Here is a 16,680-nt window from a genome sequence, read left to right on the forward strand (position 1 = left end):
AAGGGACCTCAGGTGAGTTTACTTTTTAAAATATAAGACATGGTTTAAAAGCAAGTGTTTTTTAATGATTAATTTGCCCTGAGGACTTGGGATGCATTTGCGGCCAGTACAGCTACTGGAAAAGTCTGGTAACGTGTCTGGGGATGGAGCGGAAATCCTCCAGGGACATCTCCAGGAGAGCTTCATGGAGATACTCCAAAAGCCTTTGCAGAAGGTTTCTGGGCAGTGCAGCCTTATTCCGTCCTCCACGGTAGGACACTTGACCACGCCATGCTAGTAGCAAGTAATCTGGTATCATTGCATGACAAAGCCTGGCAGTTTATGGTCCCAGTGTTTGCTGGCATTCAAGCAACATCTGTTCTTTATCTCACTGTGTAATCCTCAGGAGAGTGATATCGCTCATGGTAACCTGGTTGAAATATGGGAATTTAATTAAGGGGACAGAGGTGGCCGTTCCTACTGGGCTGTTTGCCTGTGGCTGAAAAGAAATCCTTCCCTGCAGTTAGCCAAGTGGGGTGGGGTGGAATTGGCGCTGAGCTTTTTGCCTTCGGCTAGCAGGGATCTTCCCTGATACCAGCCACGCAGTGGGGGGAGGGATAAAGCGATCATCCCAGAGAATTGGATGGGGGGGCGGGGGTTAGTTTTTCTGCTGCTGAAGGTTAACAGGAAAACCGCAGCACTCAACGGGCTTTGCTTGGTATGTGGGAAAGGAGGGCGCAGAAGCCGAAAGACAATGGCTTACCATGGCCGCATGCAAGCCGAATTCTGTTGCCTGGACCTGCGTCTGTGATCTCTAGCAGCAAAGCCACAGGGACTCAATATTAAGATGGAAAATGCGACCTTGTACTGAAATCACATGTGCTATGTAATGTGAATAGTGTTGTTCACCATGAAAGAGTATAAGCATTGTTCTGTAAAATGTATCTTTTTTTGAAAAACTTCTTTCCTTTTTTTTCCATCTCTCCAGCAGCTGCAAATTTTTCAAGCCTCCCTCCTCCGTCCCGAAGGCCATCTCAGATAAGGCGGCGGAGAAAGAGGACGCGAGACGAGATGTTCTTGGAAATAATGGAATGCACCTGCAATGAAAGAGCTCATTTGAATGAGTGGAAGGACATGGTATCTAAGTACAGGAAAGATGTCAGTGAATGTGGGGTCATGAGGGACGCTCGAGATGAGAGGTGGCAGGCTGCAATGCTGGGGCTGCTGCATGATCAAACGGACATGCTCCGGCATCTGGTGGAGCTTCAGGAACAGCAGCAGGATAAGAGTGCCGCTACAGCCGCTGTATAACCCTCCCCTCTCACCATGGTCCATAGCCTCCTCACCCAGATGTGTAAGAATGTGGGGGGAGAGGCTCCGTGCACCCTCCCACTCCACCCCAGTGGACAGCCCAACCAAAAGGCTGTCATATTGAATTTTTTCAGTGGCCTTTTACTTCCCTCTTATCCTCCTCCCAAACCCCACCTGGGTTACCTTGTCGGTTCTCTCCCTATGTTTATAATCAATTAAGAATACATGATTTTTAAACGATAGTGACTTTATTTCCTTTAAAAGCAAGCTGTGATTTAAGGGGGAGGTGGGGTTTGCTTACAGGGAATGAGTGAATCAAGGGGGCGGGTTTTCAACAAACAGAACTTTCACACTGTAGCCTGGCCAGTCATGAAACTGGTTTTCAAAGCTTCTCTGATGCGCAGCGCTTCCTGGTGTGATCTTCTAATCGCCCTGGTGTCTGGCTGTGCATAATCAGCAGCCAGGTGATTTGCCTTAGCCTCCCACCCCGCCATAAAGGTCTCCCTCTTACTCTCACAGAGATTGTGGAGCAAACAGCAATAACAATGGGGATATTGGTTTGGCTGAGGTCTGACTGAGTCAGTAATGAGTGCCAGCGACCTTTAAAATGTCCAAATGCACATTCTACCACCATTCTGCACTTGCTGAGCCTGTGTATGGCTTCATGAGCCATGGCATTAAGAGGTAGGCTGGGTCCCCAAGGATAACTATAGGCATTTCAACATCCCCAAAGGTTATTTTCTGGTCTGGGAAGTAAGTCCCTTGCTGCAGCCATTTAAACAGATTAGTGTTCCTGAAGACGTGAGCATCATGAACCCTTCCCGGCCAGCCCACGTTGATGGTGGTGAAATGTCCCTTGTGATCCACAAGTGCTTGCAGCACCATTGAAAAGTACCCCTTGCGGTTTATGTACTGGGTACCCTGGTGCTCCGGTGCCAAGATAGGGATATGGGTTCCATCTATCGCCCCACCGCAGTTAGGGAATTCCATTGCAGCAAAGCCATCCACTATGACCTGCACATTTTCCCAGAGTCACTACCTTTCGTAGCAGCAGCTCAGTGATTGCTTTGGCTACTTGCATCACAGCAGCCCCCACAGTAGATTTGCCCACTCTAAATTGATTCCCAACTGACCGGTAGCTGTCTGGCGTTGCAAGCTTCCACCGGGCTATCGCCACTCGCTTCTCAACTGTGAGGGCTGCTCTCATCTTGGTAGTCTTGCGCTTCAGGGCAGGGGAAAGCAAGTCGCAAAGTTCCATGAAAGTGCTCTTATGCATGCGAAAGTTTCGCAGCCACTGGGAATCGTCCCACACCCGCAACACTATGCGGTCCCACCAGTCTGTGCTTGTTTCCCGGGCCCAGAATCAGCGTTCCACGGCTATAACCTGCCCCATTAGCAGCATGATCTCCAAAGTACCGGGGCCTGTAGTTTGATAGAAGTCCATGTCCATGTCCTCATCGCTCTTGCCGCCGCGCTGCCGTAGCCTACTCCTCGCCACCTGATTTTGCAGGTCTGGTTCAGCATGGCTACCCACAGTGCAACGCTCCAGAAATCGACGCTAGCCCCGGTACATGGACTTAATTAATATGCTTAGTGTGGCCACATACATTCGACTTTATACAATCTGTTTCCAAAATTTAAATTCTGTAAATTCGGATTAATCCCGTAGTGTAGACATACCCATAGAGGAGTGCCTTTTAGGGAGAGATGCTTCCTAATGGTGTGAGCAGAGGGCTGAAAGGGTCAGGGCCTGCTAAGTTCTAGTTTCAAGTCTGACACTGACTTATGTGTGTTTGTTTTTTTTGGGGGGGGAGAAGGGGGACAAGTCACTGACTTCTCTGTACCTCAGTTTCATTGTTACTAAAGTGGGGCTAATGCTTACCTGTGATTTCTCTCAGGGAATTGTGGCGATTAGATAGTAAATGTTAAGTGTTTTGGCGGTGGTAGGTTTGCTTATTAGTCTATCCCTCACTGTCTGTGCAGGATTGCTCCCTACCAACTATTTCGTAATGTCTTGTCTACTGTGGTTCTAAATGTTCTGCTTGATGGGACTCTTTAGGAGTCAATGCTGCAGTCTAAGAAGTCACCCTTTGGAGACTACTTCAGCACAAAATTTGTGATGTTGTATATGTGAATTTGAAAACAGTCACCATAATAAACAAAATCTGGTGCTAGGGTGAAACAGCAGTGCACACTTTCATAGTATTAATTTTAAAAGCATAATTGTCTTGGAAGAGCTATTTTAATTCAAATCCAGGTGGTGTCCATATAGAATCTCACTGGGACATCACAAGAAAAGTGTATTTCCCTCAACTCATAACATTTTATTATTAAACTTTTAATCAGTTCCCTTCCTAAGACTGAAGGAAGTGGCAGCTGGATTCTTTGGTGGGTTAATAGCAGGTGAAATGAGGAGACAGAAAAATAGGGAGTGGAATAGGTCAGGCAGGTGGTGAGTGGTACACTGATCAGCTGCAGGTCAGGTGGTATACAGACTGAATAAAAGAACTGTAGATATGTGCCTCTTTAGGCAAGAAAGAACTATGGAGGCTGCTCAGGTAATCATTTCAGGAGAGGGTTACAGCTGTAGTAACTGGAGTGTAGAAAGCCTATCTTAATTGTGAGTTCAAATGGATGAAAGTTCATAAAATGTTACAACAATCTTTAACAATCCATGCTGATAGAAAAGTTACAATAAGATGACAAAAAAATCTTTTTTTTTTTTCCCCCCAAATGTAAATGGCTACTCATACAGCTCATGGACTGTTATAATCATGACTGGTAAAGAGGCAAATGAAATTTGGAAATTAATAGACCAAAACTGGTGTTTTGGGAGTTAGATTTAATTGAACAATGAGGGGATATTATAGTCCACTCATGTCCCCCCCCCCCTTGTGGATCTGCCCTCCCTCCCCAAAAAAAGTGCCTTTGGTGATCAACAGGATGGATTAGATGGGGGTGGGGAGTGGGGAAAAATAGGTCTCTGTCCACCCCAGAGCCTGTCCTTCACTGGGGAGCCTTGATCATTCGGAGTCTAAATAATCACACCGATGAGGACTCCTGACCAACATAACTGGACCAGCAAGGATCTCAGTCTGATACACGAGATACTGGTCTGTCTTTCCTTATGTTCCTTTTGGTCGTCCCCGTCCCCCGCCCCCCTTCTTGTGCATACTCGCTCTGTGTCTCGCTCTATGCTTTTCACCTGATCTGGAGACTAACTGCACTGCAAGGCACCAGGATGAGACCATCCTCCAGCTCTGCCCAGCCTGAAGGAGACTGATAAAGGAAAATGACCTGATCAGATCAGCAAGATGGCACCCCAGACTGAGGAAGTGAATGATGGTTTCCTCTTTGACTTGAACTGTTCTCTAGGCCTTCATCTGGGCATGTCTAAATCTTGTCAATTGTTTCTTTATAACCTCTCCATCCACACAGCTAAAACTCTTGTCCAAGTTCTCATTATCTCACATCTTGATTAGTGTAACCTCCTCATCTCTTGCCTTGAGAAATTTAGTCTTGCCCCTTTCTCATCTGTTTAGCCATGTCAGCCTTCTTTGGGTTCTTCCCCTGGCTCCCTCTGCTCTATCACATCAAATATAAACTGCTTATCACTTTCATGGCTCTTCAGTCTATCACCCTCTACCTGTCACCTCTTATTCTGTGTTGATTCACACCTCCTGTTGGCCTATGCTACCACTTTCCATCCCACGTTTGTTAAATTTTCAAACTAGCACCTTAGTTCCATGCTGCCCCTCAGACTTGGGGGAGCTCCCTGTAATCATGCACACAACTATTTCCTATTATCCTCCTCCATGTTCCTCTTCAAAACTCTTCTTTACCATGAGGCCAATCAAAAATACTTGACAACTGTTAGGCCACTGGTGTGTTGATACCAATGGTAGTCCTGGACCTGGAGTATACCTTGTCATGGGCAGATAAGAAATTAGAAAGGACTGAAATCATATGCTGGAGCTACATCTTGCTCTGAATTTATCTGAAATGTTGGAATCTTGTTCCATTGTTTTGGGGAAACTGAAGGCATTGCTGATGCTTTATCTATGATCCGTGTCTGTTTTTTGTTCTCCTTGACTTATGAAGAACTACATGCTCCTGCACTGTGCCTTAATGCATTCCCTAGTAATAAATCATTAAAGTGGCCAGAGTTTGCTGTTATTAAGCTTGGCGTTGCATTCTTTTGTATGGCAAAACTTAATTCTGACTCATTTAACTTATTTGAGGTGTGAAATCGAGATTCAAAATTTGCCTCTCCTGTTTGGCTTTATAGCTAAGTCTTCTGTCAATGAGAGGGGTGAGGTAGCTTGCACCCTCTGAAACCCAGGCTTTCAGTTTTGAACAGGAAATGGTGTAAGAGATTGGGGGTGGGAATATACAGTCTGTTTAATGTATCTAATAAATTATCTTGAACTGTGTACAGGGCTTTGTGTGTAGTTGTGCCAGTCCCCCTCTCACTGCAGATAGTTGAAAAGATCATGGAAAACTGCAGCATATTCCCAAGCAGTTGAGTACGTTACCTGGTTCGTGAAATGTTCAAAACTATTTTGAGAGGGGTTGTACCTACAGCATAGCAGCAGTCTAAGAAATAATACTTAACTTTTATTTGTTTATTTTGATTTATTTCAATATATAGAACAGGTTTATTTTATACATTAGGTACTACAACTATGAATTAAAAATGCAATTAATACACCACCAGTTAACCCTCCATCGCAAAACTTGCCCTCCAAACAAAACTGCCCTCTTCCACAAGTATCAGCCTAACTAAGCTGTTCCTCTGACATAGATCTCAAAGACCTTTACAAAGGGAGGTGTCATTATTTCCCATTTTACAAATGCAGAAATTATGGTGAAGTATGCCCAAGGTCATACAACAGGTAAGTGGCAGAGTCAGGAGTAGAACTGAGGTTGTCTGACTCGATCTCCTTGGCTACACTTACCCGGTAGTTCGACGGCTGGAAATCGAACTTCTGGGTTCGACTTATCGCGTCTAGTCTGGACGTGATAAGTCGAACCCGGAAGTGCTCGCCGTCGACTGCGGTACTCCAGCTCGCCGAGAGGAGTACCGCGGAGTCGACGGGGGAGCCTGCCTGCCGAGTGTGGACCAAGGTAAGTTCGAACTAATTCGAACTAAGGTACTTCGAACTTCAGCTACGTTATTCACGTAGCTGAAGTTGCGTACCTTAGTTCGAATTAGGGGGGTAGTGTAGACCAAGCCTTAGTTTACTAGGCCATGCAATCTGTCAATTTTCCAAAGCACTTTTGCATTGCATTGTTCCAGTGTATGCCTGCTTTAAGGTGTATGACTAAAAGAAGCAGCATATCATGATTTCAGGGGTGGGGAGTATTTAAGAGAGAGCACCTGTTTTACACCAGAAGGGGGAGGGACAATCTGGAGAGAATTTTTTGCAATTGTTTTGGATTGGTTTCGAAAGGAAAACAGCTGCCAGGGGGCAGCAACGATTCAGTTAGCTGTTATCAAAATTAACTATGGGCAAAAAGTGATGTTTACGCCTGGAAGCCCGCTGTATCTTCCTCTAATAAGCATTCTATCTCACACTTAAGGAGTGTAAACTGCTTTCAAAAAAGGTATGTTGTACAAGAGGAATAAAAGACAACTTTTTCAAGTAAAAAGGATCACCACCTATTCACTTTTCTGCACTTTTGACTATTTTATGCTCAAGAAATTTCAGCAGTGTTATGTAGTGTCCCACTTTGGCCTCTGCCCCAGAGGAAGTTGCACTTAATTGGTACTAATTATACCTAATTTGTAAAATGCTTTGCCATTTATTTGCAACAGATAGTAAATATATTAAATGAAAGAAAATCCTAGCAATAGACATAAGGTTTACAAATCCACAATCTAAAATAGCTAGGTTTTGCAGTAATTGTGGGGACAACTGCTATTTATTTAGAATATGAATAAGTTAAGAGCCAGCTTTGGCCTGTACAATATCAGACTATGGATATGTCTACGTTCCATTGTAAACCTGTCTCAAATCCCTTACTCTGGGAGGTGGGGGGGAGGGAGAGTGAGAATCCAGATGTTATCAGGTTCAAGTCCTGTCATTTTTTGCTGTGTGGATGCAGCTCAAGCCACAGACCCAAGTCAGAAAGTCTGCATAGTATGGACATAATAGCATGGTTGTGGGACTGGGATCCAGCCATTGTTACCATAGGTTTACAATGGAGTGTGACTACTCAGGTGTTTCGAGACACTGGGTCCCACAAACCTCTGGTTACCATGCAAGTGAGGCATACCCTAGGAACACTCTGTTACATATCTATGTAAGATGGCAACAGATTAAGTAAAGATGTGATGTTGAACTGGTGCAATTTTGGGTGGGGACACACTTAGAGTGCCTTTGCTTTCCCTATGATAAGTCACTAAACTGCAATAAGACACTCTACAGAGGGGTTTGCACTAGTCTAACTCTATAATTTAAAAAGCTGATTTGTTATTAATATAGCACGTAGGAGCCCTACTCCTGACCTGGCAAGGGCAACTATCCTTGTACATAAGGCCTAGGTGTACAGGAGCAAGCTAAACCATTATAACCAGATTTACATTGATATGTGTGCATATTCACAGAGGTTAGCACCAGCTTAATTAAAACCAAGACAGGTTTGAGTGTTACAAGTTACCCTTATCCTCTACCCCTCCTTATTACACTTGTCTTGTATTTAAGGTGAGGGTAATAAGGCAGAGACTATTTCTGTGTGTTTAGACAGCACCTGGGGCCTGTCTCACCCCAACTTCACTGAGGGGTGCTGGAACAATTTGTATAAGGGTGTGTGTGCGTGCGCTGAGATCCCTTGAACCAAACTCTAAATACTCTATAAAGGGTGACCAGAGAGCAAGTGTAAAAAATTGCGATGGGGGAGATAGGCACCTATATAAGACAAAGCCCCAAACATCTGGACAGCTGATCACCCATATATAATGAAACCATTTCTTGCCAGGGGTTGTGGCAGCATCCCTAGTTCCAGCACCCCTGACTTCACTAGACATGTGCGTTACGGCGGGAGCTGGCACCGCGGGAGGGAGGTTAGCTCGCCTCTCACTGAGTTTAGCTGAGACCCAGGGCCAGGGGGCTCCCCAGTGCGGCCAGCCCCGGGCGCTGTAGCGCTGCGGCGCAGTGAGACCCGTGTGGCCGTGCGGGCTGGAGGCTCCCGCCCCAGGACCGGGCCGGGCTCAGTACTTACCGCCCGGGCGTGACTAGGGCTCTCTCCGCCAGGGGTGCCGGGGCGGCCCGGCGGGGAGGGGAGGGGCAGTGACCGCCCCTCGCTCGGGCTTACGGGAAGTGATGTCGCCTTGACGGAAAACACACGCTCGCTGCCTAAAAAAGGGCAGGGGCCAGAGGGACTCGGTGCTGGCCGGAGGAGAGCTGGGAGCTGCCGCTAGGTAAGAGGGATGCGAGGCCGGGGTCCGCGCTGGCCGCCCGCGGCGAGGAGCGCCCGGCGGTGTGAGGGCAGAGCCGGGGGCAGGGCGCGGGGCATAGTATCCTAGAGAGGGGGTTGGAGCCCGGGCTGGGCTGGGGAGCAGCGTCCAGGAGGAAGGGCTGGAGCTGGTTACTCCGCGGAGGGCGGGCTGGGTCCTCTTTGCCCGGCCTCTTCTTTCCCGTGAGCCCAAACCGCGACGCCGGGCACCGGCGCTTTCCCGGTCGGGGGCGGGAGATTGCCGCTGTGGCTCGGCGGGAGCTGGTCGCTCCCTGGCGTGGCCCCTGCGCAGGTGTGAGGGGACCAAATGCTTCGTTTCGAAATCAAACCCAACGGGTCCTTCGAGGGCGGGATCCCAGCCCTCGCCAGGCCTCAGGAAAAGCTGCTTGACACTGGCGAATAAACCCCTCCAAGTCCCCCCTGAGCCTGCACCACCCTGAGCCCTTCCTAAGCGCAAGTTATCTCCCCTGGATGCTGATTGACTCTCCTGTGAGTCGAGCCGTTTAAAATCTCCCTCGGATTGACCGGAGCTTGGCAGCTCCCATGGAAACAGCACTGGGAGAAACTTTTTTTCAACGGGAGAGATCAGGGCACTAACCAAAACACAAGGGAGACGCTCCAAACGGATGTGGGGGGCTGGGAGTAACTTTTCATAGTATGCGTTTGTTCTTATTTGTGTCAAAGAGGGGCTGGACCGGGGTTCTGTAGGACAAATGACAGGTGTTAGTGCTTTAGTCTGTTTAACGTTGCCAATCCGGAGTTGAATTAGAGTGAAAGACAAAGAGGAGTTCTTTTTAATTGTAACAAATATTAAATAGGTCCCAAGCTGTCCTGGGGTATATTTTAAAATAATCAATCAGCAAACATGGTGAACTTTGCAAAGCAAAAATAATGAATCATTTAAAGGGAGGTTTGCTGGACTTGGTTTTCTCAAGATCTGGTTTGCCCGATGCAAATTAAGCTTTTCCATGTTCTTTCAGTTCTGCTGTGAACTTTTTAAGGCTTCTGTCCTGCAAACACTTAAGTACATGCTTAACTTTAGAAATTGGAGTAGTCCCACTGAAGTCAGTGGGATTGATTATATGCCTAAAATAAATATGTATGTGTTTGCAGGATCAGTGCCAAATTCATGTACTGGAGGGAAGAACTTTTAGGCCCTGATCTTGCAATCATTTATGCATTTGCTTAACTTTATTATGAGAAGTAGTCTAGCTTGCAGGATCAGAGCCTTAGCACACAGCAGCTAAAGAAACTGCACATTTCCCAGCACTGAGGACTTAAAATTAATGGGGTTACCTAATTAAAAAAAGACTTTTGAGGGGGTCAATGACTGATGAGGGGAAAATATAAATGTATGTTACCTAATGATAGCCCTGCCATCCCTTTCTACGGAGGGTAGCTTTAAAAGAGTGAGCTAGCTCAAATGATTCAGTGGGCTTATTCACACTGATTTGCAATGCAACTCCTCTCTGAACCAAGACTTTGATCATGTTAGAACTAAGGAACAGCAAAGCAAAGAGTAATCAAGATAACTTTCCACTTCCTTTTGCCTGTCTGTGTAAAACTTTCATAGTAACAGATAACAGTATCCTTGACCTCATTTTAATGTAAATCCTAAAAGGGCATGTCTTCACTGTCTGAAATCTCCAACTTTAATTTCATCTCTGCTTTGAGCTGCATCATCATACCTTAATTTGAACATCTTGATTGCGTGAATGATCAGAGACGTACTCCTAACCATTGGTGCTTAGATACTTTGGTGATAGAAAAGCCTTACTAGGAGTAAAAGGTTATCCCAGATACTACTGGAAAGATAATTTTCTCTAGAATTGCAGTATGATGTCAGGTTTGTTTATGACCTACTAAAAATGTTTCAATTTAAATGAATAAAATTTAAATAAATAAATTACAGAACCCATTAATTTCTAAAATATAACTAGCATACCTTAAGTATCCTGTATCTAGGACATATATTGTCACTTGTGTTATATTCCCTCCCTGTGCCTTTTCAAAGCTATTTTTTCCTTATTATTTATTATTTCTATTAACCCTGTGAATTGGATCTCTAGTACTGGACCAGGACCTCATTATGCTGGTGCTGATATCACTTCTGTCACTGTTTTCCTGGCTGGCACAAAAGAACACAATCTGAAAAGCAGCTATAGCGATAGAGTTCATGATGCTGAAAGACTATCTCTAATGTATAATAAAAATGAATACCAGTATTTTAATATGCTATTGCGCCTAGCCAAGGATTCAAATTTGTTGTTAAAGGTCTTACTATTTGAGTCTGTAAAGTAGTTCTGCACTGGTGGTACATTGTGTAACTTAGAATTTGTCATTTAAAAATTAATAGGTATAACACATTACAGACTAGAATTGTAAAGCCTTTAGCCCAATGAGGCTTTTGTTTTAATTATTTTCTACTGTTTTAAGCTTTTTCTTCACTGTATGAGGCAGAAACATGCTAGTTTATCACTTAAACACTCAGGTTTTTTTCCTTCCAAAGAGAAGAATGTTGAGCTAAAGGGATTTTTAATGGGATTTAGGTATGCAGACAAATATTTTTGGTAGCAATCAGTGACTTTTCTGTAGGTGTTGTTTTTGGAGAATAGATCTGTTACTGCCAGGTATCTGGTGTGCTGGCACATTGACTGTTAATTAGCCTATCACTCCATCACACACCCCCTTGCTCACATGCAAGGGACGTTACTTAGAACAAGATACCTTTTGTGAGGTCTAGAAAGTGAGTATTTTATTTAGGAGCCGGTATAATGGCCATTGGATGTGGCACAACAGATTAGTTGCTATTGCTTATATCCTCTATTAGTTATAAGTCTTTGCTGATCTAGTAAGTAAGTGTCCCTAAAAAAAACTATATGAAATTGTTAGGCCTTTGACTTAAGAATTACTCTTGCATTTTTTGTTTGTTTGTTTTTTTTAAGTAAATATTCTGCTTCACACTAAATTTTCCCACAATTGTGTTTAGCTTATTGCATGTACAAGCCCTGATCCTGCAGAGATTTAAATTTGTGCTAAACTCATTTAGTTCAGTGGGGCTAGTTGTGTGCTTAAAACTAAGCATGTGCATGAATCTTTGCAGGATTGGGATTGTTATGTCTGCTCCGGAGCATGTTTCTCCTCTTTGTCTTGAAAACCCCGTCCGTGCTGGAAATAAAAAATTGTGTTTACACAACTGACTTAAACATGGTTAGAATTGGTTCAAGCAAACAATTTAAACAGGGGGACTGCACTGGTGTTCATCAAAAACAATCTCTTGCAATCAGCAGAAAGTAGATTTTAATTTTATAGAAATTTGCTTCAAAGGTTTTTCCTTAGTCACACCACCCCTGAGTATTCCGGATTAGCTAGAACCATGCTTTACACCAATTCTGGTAACGCATTTTTATCTCCACTGTGGATGAAGCCTTGATCGGTGTGGCAACCCAAATGCTTAATTTTTGTAATTGATATTCCATATATTATTTTTATATACAATACAATTTTACCATGATTTTTATAAAAATCAACACCCCCACTTATGAATGCATACACAAAATCTGTGTGTTTTTTTTTTTTTTTTATATATATATATATATATATATATACCCAGCCTATAGCTCCTTCAGATGTCCATTTACTGGCAATTCTATTTGCCTACTCACCAAACAGCTCAGGGGCAGCTTTCCTTGGTGAAAGTGGAGCTAGTCTATCAATCTGTGCAAAAATCAACAATTTCACACCGCCTCTGACAAAACTGAGTAAAGGCAGTTACTGGCATTTGTGGGAGATGGATCTGGAGGGGGAAAAAAAGAAGGCTGGAGAAAAGTAGAGAAGAAACATTACGTTCCACTTTGCAGAAGTGGGGAGGCTAGGAGAGAGGTAGAAAGTAGGTTAAGTATCCCACTCACCAAACAGTGAAGAGGCTCTGGAGCTTGGGGGGGTGAAGGGGAGAACTCTTCCAGCAACTGGTGGGGGGAGAGAAGGAACTCTTAGATTTCAGGTACCTACTGGCCAGAGGCTGATAACCAAGATGGAGTTTTCAAGCAGGATCTCGGCACAGGAATTCTGGAACTCCGCCCCTTCACAACTACTGGGGATTAGTTGTCCCATACTAGTGGTGGTCCTCCCACCTCTCTCACCAGCACCTGCTTTTCTTCCCTTCATGTTGGGGATAGTAGGCTTAATCCTATGGTTATAAAAGGCATAATGAGGCTTGGTCTACACTGGGGGAGAGGGGGGGGAATCAATCTAATTTACGCAACTTCAGCTATGTGAATAACGTAGCTGAAGTCGACATACTTAGATGAACTTACTGTGGTGTCTTCACTACGGTGAGTTGACTGCTGCTTCTCCCCCATCGACTCTGCTTGCGCCTCTCACCGAGTTGGAGTACTGGAGTCGACTGGAGAGCGCTCAGGGATCGATTTATTGCATCTAGACTAGACCGTGATAAATCGATCTCCGCTGGATTGATCGTTGCCCGCCGATCCGGCCAGTAGTGAAGACATACCCTGAGAGACTATGGTTGGAAGCAGAACATAGACAATAAAGTGAGGGTCAATGTTGTCCATTGGAACACTTATCATAGGAAAGTGGTGGATTCTCCATCACTTGAAAACTTTAAATGAAGACTTGATATCAATATAAAATATATAGTTCAAACAGAAGTTCAGGGTTGGATGCAGAAATTATTGGATGAGGTTCTTTGTCATGTGTTTATGCAGGAGTTCAGACTAGATCAGTGGTTCTCAACCTTTCCAGACTACTCTACCCCTTTCAGGAGTCTGATTTCTCTTGCATACCCCAAGTTTCGGCTTCTGCCCTGCACAGCGGGGCTTGGGCTACAGTTTTCTGCCCTGGGCCACAACAAGTCTAACACTGGCCCTGGCGACCTCATTAAAAGGAACTCGTTCACAGTTTGAGAACTGCTGATATAGTATATAGAACAGTATTAACAAGTCATTGTCTGTATGAAATTTTAGTTTGTGTTGACTTTGCCTAGATTTACAACAGGCTATATAAAAAGCACTAGCAAATATCTAGATGAGTTGATATACCCCCAGAAGACCTCAGCGTACCCCTGGTTGAGAACCACTGGACTAGATGATCATAAGTGTCCCTTGTAGCCTTAAAATGAGTAGTATCGTAGGTTGTGATTCTGCAGACCCGTGTTTATCTTTACGCATGTGTGTGAGTAGTCCCTTTGAAATGAATTGGAGCTTTAGTAGGAATCTGCAGGCCAGGATTGTGGAAGGCAGGCAGATTAGCTAGTCATCCAGAAGATGGAGCCATGGAGTTCCTTATCCAAACTGATGTAAACCTTAAAGGTGAGGATTCAATCTGGGAATTGTTTCTTACTTTCTATGAACTGGTTCATCTATCCCTAATTATGAACTACAAGAATGAGCAGCTTATGTCTATGAGCAAAGCCTGCAATTGTTTCATTATAACCTCAGTAGTCTGTGAGCCTGTAGAGATGACTTATTTAATTCTGTTAATTAGAACAATACTGAAATTGTTATACAAACGTTTATTTAATTGTAAATGTAGCATGCTAGGCTGTCTTAGGCATTGCCAGGCAATGCCTCACCCACTGTGCAAGCTATGCTCATCTAGAACACTGGAATTAAATGTCTTTAGGACTAAGAATCTTGATGTTGGAGGCTGAGCTTTCTTAGTAGTAGGACCTCACCTATGTAATTTGCTATTTTTAAGTAGGAGCCTGGCCCCTTTCAGGCCAGGTCTATACTACAAAGTTTTGTCAGCATGGCTATGTCAGGGTGTAAACAAAAACACTTCTTCAGCTGACATAGCTATCCCAGCAAACCCCCAGTGTAGATGCAGATATGCCAACAGAAGAGGGCTTCTGTCAGCATAGTTATTGTCCTTTGGGGACGTGGTGTTACTCAGTGGCCAAAGTCCTCTTTCTGTTAGCAACACAGCGTTTATTCTAGGGGGCTCTGCCAGTACAGCTATACCGGTGTAGTGTAGACTTGCCCTTAGAAACAGATGCAGGGTGCACCTCTTTGTCAAGACCTTGCCAACTAATTTAAACCTAGTTTCATAGGTGACTGGTAAAGCTGCAGGCAGCAGGAGTGAGTATGATGTCTGAGCCCTCAAGCCTTGTAAGGTGCCCAGATACCATGATAATGGGCACAAAATAATATTTTAAGGCAAAATGTAGTCAATAAGCTGGATTCAACCTGGGCTTACTTGGCCCATGGCCCAGTTAATGCAAAGTCTGCCTACAGGTAGGGGTGGTTGGTTACAGAAAGTAGTTGCAATCTTCCAGTGATGAGGGCAGAACTGAGCCTGTGCATGGTGCTGGTTGAGGAGGAGGCATAGCTGAGACAAGGTCCTTAAAGAACCTCTGTTATAAACTAAAGATATCTGCTTCATGCCTCTTCCCCCCCCCCCCAAACTATGAGCACTGAGTAAGGAATATGGGGAACCGCTTTCAGAGATCACCCTTTGTGCTGTACTTCTATTTGAGAATACAAATGATTCGTTATCAAGTGATAAATGTGTGGGATCCATGAATTGTTTAGAATGCTAGAACAGTTTGTGCCTGGGTTTCTAATCTTGCGCACACCTTTACTATGATTCTGCACAAGTATCCGGTATATGGGTGTACAGGTTGCCAAGACAGCATCTAACTAGTAATTTGTATGTGCAAATAAAATACCTATGTTGTGCATGCAGTTTTGGTAATTGCACATGTAAATCAAGCAAATAATTCCATGCCTGCAGTTCTGAAACTCGGGTCCTCTTATTGGTGAATCGCATCGTGGGTGATGGAAAGAGCTATCTGTACTGTTCTCCTGATTGCTGCAACGTCCTTCCCTGAGCTATTGGTTTTGGAACACTGCTGTTAAGATCATGGACAAAGTTGGCAGCACTCAGCACTATCTGGAAGGGTAGATGCTGATGACTGTTTTGCAGAAGTACTTTCATTTAAGATTTTTTTTTTTTTTTTCCCCCCCTCCATTTCTACCTACTTAGAAGTGTCTGGGCTGGCGCGACAGCTGCTATACAGCCCTGAAAATGAACAGCATGTGTGCACCAAGGTCAGCCTGGAGACAGCTGACTTGTTGCTTTCTTAACTGTTGGTTGTTTTGTTCAGTCTTCCTAGCTGCTCAGTCAAAGAGGTATAATGAAATTGGTTGCTATGAGCGCTGAGAAGGAAGAAAACAACCCTTTCAAACAGAGTAGAGTGGAGGCTAGCATCGGAGGTGAGGACTACTAACAGACTGAAATTCCTCTAGCCTCCTGGCAATAGATGTGCCAAAAAAATTGATGGTTATTGTGGGCTAGTGATTTACCCAAATCAGACTGATTTTGTAGGTAGCATATTTTTGCTAGCTAATTTGCTTTAATGCCTGTGAAAAGCGAATATCTGCTTTTCTGGTTCTCTTATCTCTCTCTCTCTCTACCTGTTTTTAAAACATCATGCATGATGTTTCAAATTAATAATTAGTAAGGGACATCTTCTGTTCCTGCTGTAAACACATGGTGATGGCTGCATTATAAATACTTAGATTTGCATTGCATTGTGAAAACTTCAGGGATTCACTTAATTAACACGCACAACCACAATTACTATGCACTTCTCATGCTCAGGTTACAACATTAGCCATCCCACAAAACAGTAAAAAGTTACACAATGCAGACTGGTGTTATCAGCAGCAAGTAGTGCCTTCCTGTAGCAAATATTTATACTTTTAAAAATATAACTCACTCATGTCCAAAGTGTGGATGGTGATGAAAAGTTAGTATCTTCCCCCCCCGCCCAGGTTTTAGAGCAGATCATTTGTTTTATTTTTATTTTTATTTTATTTTATTTATTTAATTTTCTGGCTTCAAACCAGACTTCATAAGTGACTGAATGTGCCCTAGGGTGCAGCCAATATTTTAGATTTAATCTCCTTT

The 16,680-nt window shown here is 44.0% G+C and overlaps 1 protein-coding gene across 3 annotated transcripts in view; it reads left to right on the plus strand.

Annotated features, from left to right (window-relative positions):
- RAB27A (RAB27A, member RAS oncogene family) overlaps window positions 1-16,680 on the plus strand; it is a gene marked incomplete at its 3' end in the record, with an annotated part of 73,359 nt that overhangs the window by 3,984 nt on the left and 52,695 nt on the right. Inside the window, 1 exon segment of one of the 3 annotated variants that reach the window (XM_034783175.1) lies at window positions 8,471-8,713. 3 annotated transcript variants of the gene reach the window in all.

This window comes from Trachemys scripta, chromosome 10 (genome assembly GCF_013100865.1).
Source record: "Trachemys scripta elegans isolate TJP31775 chromosome 10, CAS_Tse_1.0, whole genome shotgun sequence".
Lineage (NCBI taxonomy): Eukaryota > Metazoa > Chordata > Testudines > Emydidae > Trachemys > Trachemys scripta.